Here is a 9,477-nt window from a genome sequence, read left to right as displayed (position 1 = left end):
GAACCCTCACAAAACTGAAACTCTTTTTTTTTCCATGAGTGAATGCAGGATGTCCTCCTGGGGCTGCCTTTGGTGTTTGGCAGGTGTGATGGATAGAAAAAGGGAAAGGAAACCACTTCTCTCTTGACAGCCTTGGCCTCAGCTTTTCCAAGATTTCCTTTCCAGTTCTGCACTCTGCAAACAACACTCAACCTTTACCCCATCAATCTCCCAACACTCAGGCAAGCTGAGGCTGGACATCCCAAGCTGGGACACCATGGGCCTCCACCTCTTTAGCTACAGCAGAATTTCCAGTTCCAGTTCAGACCAGCATCATGTTGCTGGTGAGACCCTGGTTATCCCAGAATCACAGAATCAACCAGGCTGGAAAAGACCTCGGAGATCATCCAGTCCAACCTATTACCTAACACCTCCTGACAACTAAACCATGGCTCCAAGGGCCACATCCAAGCCTTTTTTTGAACACCTCCAGTGATGATGACTCCACCACCTCCCTGGGCAGCACATTCCAATGGCAAATTACACTTTCTGGGAAGAACTTTCTCCTCACCTCAAGCCTAAACCTCCCCTGGCACAGCTTGAGACTGTGTCCTCTTGTTCTGGTGCTGGTTGCCTGGGAGAAGAGGCCAACCCCCACCTGGCTACAACCTCCTTTCAGGTAGTTGTAGGTAGTAATAAGGTCTCCCCTGAGCCTCCTCTTCTCCAGGCTAGATGGTCAGGATCACACACACTGCTCACCTTCTTTCACTCATTTTCTATTGTGGAAGCCCTCTGCTGTGAGGCCAGGCTGAGAGAGTTGGGGTTTTTCAGCCTGGAGAAGAGAAGGCTTCAGGGAGACCTTCTGGTGGCCTTTCAGTGCTTCAAGGAGCTGAGCAGAAAGCTGGGGGCAGAGTTTTGAGCAGGGCCTGTTGTGACAGGACAAGGGGGGATGGTTTGAACTAAAGGTCTTGAGCAACCATGTCTGGTTGAGAGGTTTCCCTGCCCATGGCAGGGAGGTTGGAGTAGACGATCTCTGTAGTCCCTTCCAACCTGAGCCATTTGGTGATTCTAGGATAAAAGAGGGAGATTCAGACTGGAAAGCAGGGAGAAATATTTGACACTGAGGGTGGTGAGAGCCTGTCTCAGGTTGCCCAGAGAGGTGGGAGCTGCCCCATCCCTGGAACCTGCACCATTCCAGGTCAGGTTGTTTGGGGCTCTGAGCAACCTGCTGTAGCTGCAGATGTCTCTGCTGACTGCAGGGATTTGGCCTCAAGGACCCTCAAGGATTCCTTCCCACCCAAACCATTCCATGATTCTATGTTCCAGCTGGAAGCAGTCACCTGGAGGAGGAACATCTCTTGGAGTTTTGTGCTCTGAGGGCTTTTGCCAGTTGGCAGAACTGTGCCATATCTGTGAGTCACATCAGGACAGCAGGGAGGGTGATGGGTGCAGCTTTATTTGCAGGTCTCGCAGGGAACTTTTGCTTTGCTAACCCTGATTCCTCTGCCGCTCACCAGCACCCAGAGGATGTGATGTGTGGAGCTGGAGGTGTTTGCAGATGAGAGATAACAACTGCTGACAAATTAAATTAAGGGTCCTTAGAAAGCAGCAGTGGAGGTGCTGAAGCACATCAGCTGTGAGAGCAACACCTGGGAAGCAGAGTGTGTGAGCGTGGGGAATGCAGCAGGGTGATAACATCTTACTGCTTCACCCAGAAACAGGTCCTGGAGGTAAACTGTCACCCAGCCAGGGAGAAGGAAGCAGCCCTTGGAGACTTCAGAAAGCATGTGGGCAGGCTTCAGGAGGCACACAAGGTCTTGTCAGTCCTTTCATCTCTCTTTCCAGTGCCTGTGGTAACAGCCACCTTCCAGGGCCAGGCACACCTTCACTTAACCCTTCCCACAGAACCACAGAACTGCTGAGGTTGGAAGAGACCTCTGAGATCGTCCAGTCACAGTATCACAGTATCACAGTATCACCAAGGTTGGAAGAGACGTCGAGGATCATCAAGTCCAACCTGTCACCACAGACCTATGACTAGACCATGGCACCAAGTGCCATGTCCAATCCCCTCTTGAACACCTCCAGGGACAGTGACTCAACCACCTCCCTGGGCAGCATATTCCAATGACCAACGACTCGCTCGGTGAAGAACTTTCTCCTCACCTCGAATCTAAACCTCCCCTGGCGCAGCTTGAGACTGTGTCCCCTTGTTCTGGTGCTGGTTGCCTGGGAGAAGAGACCAACCCCTTCCTAGCTACAACCACCCTTCAGGTAGTTGTAGAGGGTACCAGAACAAGAGGACACAGTCTCAGGCTGCGCCAGGGGAGGTTCAGGTTGGCTATTAGGAAGAAGTTCTATACAGAGAGAGTGATTGCCCATTGGAATGGGCTGCCCAAGGAGGTGGTGGAGTTGCCGTCATTGGAGGTGTTCAGGAGGAGATTTGATGGGGTACTTGGTGCCATGGGTTAGCTGTTTGGGTGGGTTGGATTGGTTGATGGGTTGGACACCATGATCTTGAAGGTTTCTTCTAACCTGGTTTGGTTTATTCTAAATGAGGTCACCCCTGAGCCTCCTCTTTTCCAGTCCAACCTCTCACCCAGAGCTCACATCCCACCACTGCTGCTAAGCCACCACCACCAAACCACCTCCCTCAGCACCACATCCATGTGGCTTTTAAACACCCCCAGGGCTGGTGACCGCATCACCTCCCTGGGCAGCCTGGGGCAGTGCCTGAGAACCCTCGCTGTGTAGAAGTTGTTCCTAATCTCCAACCTGAACCTCCCTGGTCACAGCTTGAGGCTGTTTCCTATTGTCCTGGCACTTGTTGTGTGTGAGAAGAGAACAACTCCCTTCTGGCTCCAGTCTCCTTTCAGGGAGCTGTAGAGAGCAATGAGCTCTCCCTCAGCCTCCTCTTCTCCAGGCTGAGCACCCCCAGCTCCCTCAGCTGCTCCTCCCCAGCCCTGTTCTCCAGACCCTTCCCCAGCTAATTTTGGTTTTATTTTGCTTGTTTTATTTTAATTCCTTTCATTTCATTTATTTTAATTTGGACTTCTTTTTATTTATATTATTTTCTTCTTTTTTTTTTTTCATTTTTTCTTCTATTTCATTTTCTGAATTCATTTTCTTTTGTTCTCACTTTTTCACATGTATTTAGTTGATCTTATGGCGAATCCTTTCAATTTGGGTTTCACTTTATTCACTGGTTTGAGTTTGCTTCATTTTCTTTCGTTTCCTTTCCTTTCTTTTCATGTTTATTTTATCTTTATTTTTATTAATTTCATTTTTATTTTTAATTTTTAATTTTATTGATTTATTGATTTATTGATTTTTTAATTGTGTTTTACTTGTTTTATTTTTCGCAGAATCACAGAATCACCATGGTTGGAAGAGACCTCAAGGAGCATCGTTTTACTTTGCTTTATTCCATTTCATCTATTTTATTTTCGTTTTTATTTGAACTTTCTTTTGATTTCATTTATTCTAATTTTATTTTTTTTCATTTACTTTATTCTATTTTTTATTCATTTCTTTTATTTTATGTTTAAATTTTTTTAAAGTCTGTTTTATTTTGTTCACTTCTTTTACTTCATTTTCTTTCATCTCATCTATTTTACTTCCGTTTTTATTTTATCTTTATTTCTTTTAATTTTATTTTTGCATTTCTTTTATTCTAATTTTTTTCATTAATTTATTTTATTTTTAATTTTTTTATGCTGCTTTCATAGTTTCATAGTTTCATTCAGGGTTGGAAGGGACCACAAGGATCATCTAGTTCCAACCCCCCTGCCATGGGCAGGGACACCCCACACTAGACCAGGCTGGACAGAGTCTCATCCAGCCTGGGCTTAAACACCTCCAGGGACGGGGCCTCGACCACCTCCCTGGACAACCCATTCCAGTGCCTCACCACTCTCATGGTGAAGAACCTCCTCCTCACATCCAGCCTCAATCTCCCCACCTCCAGCTTCAATCTCCCCACCTCCAGCTTCATTCCATTCCCCCTAGTCCTGTCACTACCTGAGATCCTGCTTTACTTTATTCACTTCTATTATTTTACTTCATTTTCCTTAATCTCATTTATTTTATTTTCACTTTTATTTTATCTTTATTTCTATTTATTTTATTTTTTTCATTTATTTTATTCTAAGTTTTTTATTAATTTATTTTATTTCATTTTTAATTTGTTTGAATTCTGGTTTACTTTATTCACTTCTATTACTTTACTTCATTTTCTTTCATTTCATTTATTTCATTTTCACTTTTATTTTATCTTTATTTCTATTTATTTTATTTTTCTTTTACTTTTTCATTTATTTTATTCTAACTTTTTAATTAATTTTATTTCATTTTATTTTTTAATTCTGTTTTCCTTTATTCACTTCTTTAACTGTGCTTCATTTTCTTTCATTTCATTTCTTTTATTCTCCTTTTTATTTTATCTTTCTCTTTATTTATTTTATGTTGATTTTATTTTTTTCATTTACTTTATTCTCATTTTTAAAATTATTTTATTTTATTTTATTTTATTTTATTTTATTTTATTTTATTTTATTTCATTTTATTTCATTTTATTTAATTTCATTTTTTTACTTTATTTTATTTTATTTTTATTTTATTTTATTTTATTATTTTATTTTATTATTTTATTTTATTTTATTTTATTTTATTATTTTATTTCATTTTAAATTCTGTTTTACTTTATTAATTTCCATTTTACTTCATTTTCTTCCATTTCCATTTTTTCATTCCATTTTTTTACTCCATTTTATTTCTTTTCCTTTATTATTTCTTTTAGCTTATTTTTAAATCTCGTTTTACTTTATTTACTTTTTTTCTTGACTTTTCTTTTGCTTCCATGTTATTGAGATTCTATTTTACTTCATTTACCTTTTTTGGGTTTGTTTTGTCTTCCTTATTTTGCTTCATTGTATTTCACTTCATTTCCTTCTTCGTGGGCCCCCAGCAGACACCACAAACCATTCCTGTTTCAAATTATCAAGTCATAAAAGGGGCAACCTCACCACACTGATGTTTGTTCCTAATTATGTCACTTAATTTTTTTTTTGGGGGGGTTGTGTGCTAGTTTTTTGGAGGTATATTATTTTTTTTGGTATCAGCAGCTCCAAGCTTGCAGCAATAATCCAAAAGCAATTTGGGGTCAGGTTTTACAAGCCTTTAAACACATTATCTCAGTGCTTCCAACCCAGCCATCGGCCCTGCATTAGAGGCATGGGCAGCATGCTCTCCAGATGTTCCTCAGCGTGGGCAAAAAGCTGTGGTCTCAGCTGACCTACGGGCTGCTGTGCTCAGGTGGTTGCTGCAATGCCACAGCCAGGGCTGCAGCTTGAGATTGGGATGCCCTGGAGCATAGAATCACAGAATGGGTTGGGTTGGAAGAGCCCTTAAAGATCATCCGCTTCCAAACCCCCTCCAGCCTCCCACCGGCCCAGGTTGGTCAAGGACTCATCCAGCCTGGCTTTGAACACCTCCAGGGAGGAGGTAGCCACAGCTTCCCTGGGCAACCTGTTCCAGTGTCTCCCCACCCTCACTGTAAAGAATTTCTTCCTCATCTCCAGTCTCAGTCTCCCCTCTCTCAGCTCAAAGTCATTTTCCCTCATCCTGGCACTCCCAGCCCTTGTCACAAGTCTCTCTTGGAGGCTCTCCTGGAGCCTCTTCAGGTCCTGGAAGGCTGCTCCAAGGTCTCTTTGGAGCCTGGTTTTACTCCTGATTGATCCAAGGAGGATTGGAAGTTCCCAGGCTGTGGCAGGCAGGTCAGACAGCTCCACTTTGGCAAGCCCAGAAATCTACATCTCCTGCTGCTATCCTCCCTGGAGGTGTTCCAGGCCAGGCTGGATGAAGCCTTGAGCAACCTGGGCTGGTGGAAGAGGTCCCTGCCCATGGTAGGGGGTTGGAACTGGATGATCTTTAAGGTCCCTTCCAACCCAAACCATTCCATGATGATTCCATGACTCTGATGTGTCCAAACGAATCTTTGCTGTCCCTGGGGTCTGTGAGTGCTCACAGAGGACAGGGCAGCTGAGACCCTTCTCAAGAGCCTCTATCTCAGGAGAGAAACATCACTTTGAAACACCCATTCCTCCTTCTCTCCAAAGCTTTTTTTGCTTCTGTGGTTTGTGCATGAAAGGGGAAAGCACCAAGGCAAAGGGAAGCCACCAAGGTTTCATGCTCTGGGGAAGCCTCTTGCTTCCATGTGGGTCTCAGTCAAATCCCTGCTGCCTGGAGCCCATCTCTCCCCAGCCATGGTTGGGCATCCCTCTCACCTCCCACACATGCAATATTTTCCCTTGCTGTAGAACTGCTGGGCTTTGCCAAAGTGGAGCTGTCCCACCTTCCTGTCACAGCCTGGGAGTTTCCAATCCTCCCTTGGATCATCCAGGAGTGAAGCCAGGATCTCCCTGCCTTTGACTAAGCCGAAGCTGTTCTGCACTGTCCCTCACTTCCAACCTTGGCTTTCTGCCCCTACCAAGTGCTACCTGGGGAGAAGGGATAACTCAGGAATCTGAATGTTGTGACACCATGGAAACAAAAGTACAATTCCTGCAGAAGCAGGATGAGGGAGAGCAATCATTTTTCCAAATGGATGCCTGCCTTGGAAAATCCTCTGCCAGGTCCTCATCCAGCACATCCCAGTGCTAAGGTGCAAGGAGCAACTGTTCCACAGCAGCTCAGAGCCTGGCTGGAAGCCTCATAATCTGCACACCCTGATCCACTACAGCTCCCAGCTGAGGTCAGAGTCAGCCCTGCTTTCTGCATCTGCTGCTTTCAAAGTGAAAAATTAAACTGGAAAAGCCCCAGTCCCACCCCAGAGACCCAGCAGGATGAGAGCAGCTCCTGGTCTCCATGCCTGAGCTTACCCCAACGTGGACATACAGACATGTCCACCTCAGTGTGCTGCCACACATCACAGAGATGCTTTTCCTTCTATTTTTCCTGGGGGGTATAAAGAAGAGTGTGGCCAGCAGGTCAAAGCAGGTTCTCCTCCCCTCTACTCTGACCTAGAGATGCTGTACATGGAGTACTGGGTCCAGCTCTGAGCTGCCCAGCTCAAGAGACAGAGAACTATGGGAGAGAGTCCAACAAAGGCTGCTAAGATCCTGGGGGACCTGAAGCATCCCTATGAGAACCAAAGGCTGAGAGCCCTAAGGCTGAGAGCCTGGAGAAGAGCAGCCCCAGAGGGGATCTGAGCAATGCTCAGCAAGAGCTAAGGCTGGGGGGCAAGAGGCTGGGACCTAACTCCTGCCAGTGGTGCCCAGTGGCAGCACAAGGGGCAATGGGCACAAACTGGAACCCAGGAGGTACCATCTGAACAGGAGGAGAAACTTCTTTGGTGTGAGGCTGCTGGAGCCCAGGAGCAGGCTGCTCAGAGATGTTGTGGAGTCTCTTTCTGTGGAGAGTTTCCAAATCCCCCCTGGCCGTTGTGCTCCTGGGCAAGCTGCTGTGGGTGCCCTGCTGGAGCAGGGGGTTTGGACTGGATGCTCTCCAGAGGTGCCTTCCAATCCCTGCCATTCCATGAATTAGTGGCAGGCAGGACTCAGGAAGCAGACATTTTTTTCCTTTATTTCTCCCAGAAGAGTAGGGGGAAAGGGAATTGCTGCTTCTTCTCCCCCATGCTGGGATCCTGGCCTGTGGGGTGCCCTCATCTATCCCATTCTTGCAGCCAGATTCTTTGCAAATCCACCTCTGAAGCCCATTCACAGCTTCTCTCCTTCAAGCACTGTCAGGCAATGCACCCATCCTGTGCATCCTAGGTGGTGTGTAAGGAAAAGGATTTCACCTGGCTCCAGTTTAGAGGGAAATGAGCAGAGACTTGTGCACTCCAGACATCCAGAAACCTCTGTGCTGTCCATGGTGTTTGTGGCTGGTCCCACATCTGCTGCCAAGAGGATTTGGGTCTGCAGGCCAAGGCATCTGACACACAGCAGCCTTGGCACTGGTGGGAATCACCACTTGAGCTGAGGGAGGCTGGGGACAGCCAGACTGGGGAAAGGAGTGGGCAAAATGCCTTAGGAATGGGCTTTGTCATCATGCCACACTGGTAGGATTTGGCAGTATGAACTTCCCTGATGCAGCCACAGAAGACAACCTGTGAATCCTGCCAGGGCTTGTGCTGTGAAAGCCATAGGCAGAGGTCATACTTTGCTCACCCCTCTTTGGATGGCCCCAGTTGCTGCACAAGCCCCACAGGACCTCCTTAAGGAGGGGTTTTAAGAAACTTGTGGAGATAGGAGCAGGCTTCCTGGAAATCCTCCAGTCCTGGTGGCTGTGGGCAAAACCAAGGTGATGCAGCAGGCACTGAAGCAGATCCACCTGCAAGGGAAATCCCTCCAGCTGCTCCTAGCCCCAGGAGACCTCCAGCTCCACGGCCAGAGCAGAAGAGGCACCTGAAGCTGAGCAGAGCAGAACTGTAGAGGGAAGGGGTCTCAAGGTTTTCTCCTCCTCCAGGTTTATCTCCCAAGCAGTGCAATGAGACAAAGACTTCCCTTTCATCTGGTCTGGAAGGGGCTCCTTTGCCACCAGCTTAGCTCTGAAGCCAGGCTGGGACTTGCTGCCTAGCCCTGTGCAAAAGCAGTTGGTCCTGCCTGCTCCAGCAGAGGAGAGAGATGAAGCATCACTGCCCTCTACCCACTCTGCACCCCAATGATGGAAGGGGAAGGGGTTGAGATGCCCACATGGTTGTCATTAAGCAGCAGCAGTGCTTCCAGGGATGGGTCAGCAAAGCCCAGGGAAGCAGAGCTGCCAACAGCCTCATCAGAAGTGTGTTCAGCATTCAACCATCCCTGGCAGCCAAGTCTTGCTGGCTGGCTCTGATGGGTTCCTTGGCTTCCCTTCTTAGTGTTGGTGGTTTGAAGAAGTTGAGCAGCTCTGCAGGAAGCTGATGTGCTGCTGGCTTCCAGCCTTCATCTGGGGGGGGTTGGAAACTCTGGGGATAGGCCCTGCAGGACAGATAATGGGGAAGCAAAAAAGAAAGGGGAAGGAGGGGAAGGGGAAGGGGAAGGGGAAGGGGAAGGGGAAGGGGAAGGGGAAGGGGAAGGGGAAGGGGAAGGGGAAGGGGAAGGGGAAGGGGAAGGGGAAGGGGAAGGGGAAGGGGAAGGGGAAGGGGGAAGGGGAAGGGGAAGGGGAAGGGGAAGGGGAAGGGGAAGGGGAGGAGGGGAAGGGGAAGGGGGGAAGGGGAAGGGAAGGGGAAGGGGAAGGGGAAGGGGAAGGAGGATGGGGAAGGGGAAGGGGGAAGGAGGGAAGGGGAAGGGGAAGGGAAGGGAAGGGAAGGGAAGGGAAGGGAAGGGAAGGGAAGGGAAGGGAAGGGAAGGGAAGGGAAGGGAAGGGGAAGGGAAGGGAAGGGAAGGGAAGGAAGGGAAGGGAAGGGAAGGGAAAGGGAAGGGAAGGAAGAAGGAAAGAAAGGAAAGGAAAGGAAAGGAAAGGAAGGAAAGGAAAGGAAAGGAAAGGAAGAAAGGAAAGGAAAGGAAAGGAAAGGAAAGG

This window comes from Melanerpes formicivorus, unplaced genomic scaffold (assembly GCF_026170545.1).
Source record: "Melanerpes formicivorus ecotype bairdi unplaced genomic scaffold, bMelFor1.0.p_v2 SCAF_118, whole genome shotgun sequence".
NCBI lineage: Eukaryota > Metazoa > Chordata > Aves > Piciformes > Picidae > Melanerpes > Melanerpes formicivorus.
This window is presented reverse-complemented; position numbering follows the sequence as displayed.